Source organism: Crocuta crocuta, unplaced genomic scaffold (genome assembly GCF_008692635.1).
Source record: "Crocuta crocuta isolate KB4526 unplaced genomic scaffold, BGI_CrCroc_1.0 scaffold443, whole genome shotgun sequence".
NCBI lineage: Eukaryota > Metazoa > Chordata > Mammalia > Carnivora > Hyaenidae > Crocuta > Crocuta crocuta.
In genome coordinates, this window is record NW_027529446.1 from 462129 (window position 1) to 462477 (window position 349).

The 349-nt window shown below is 66.5% G+C and overlaps 1 protein-coding gene across 1 annotated transcript in view; it reads left to right on the forward strand.

Moving 5' to 3' along the window:
* GRIN3B (glutamate ionotropic receptor NMDA type subunit 3B) overlaps positions 1 to 349 on the forward strand; it is a 7727-nt gene that overhangs the window by 3348 nt on the left and 4030 nt on the right. The window lies entirely within an intron of this gene.

Here is a 349-nt window from a genome sequence, read left to right on the forward strand (position 1 = left end):
CCCCGAGCTCGCCCTCCTCCCCGCCGCGGCCGGCTGCCAGGACCCGCGGCCAGCCGGGTCTCTGTCCTCAGGCCGCTTGTTGGCACGGTGAGTGAGGGGTGTCTGGGCCCACAGCCAGTCCCGTCTGTGAGTTGGGGAAGGCACCATTATTGCACACTTGCTGTATACCAGGCATCGTATCCTCACAAGAAATCGGGTTTTGACCCAAAGGTGGAAGCAGAGAAGGGGACTCGGGTGAGGGGCTCGGGCGCTCTGGGAGAAGCCTGCAGGGCAGGGGAAGGGCCGGGTGGGGCTGGCAGGACTGAGCTCCCGCCTGATCCCAGGGGTGCCCTGCAGTGAACAGCGCCCT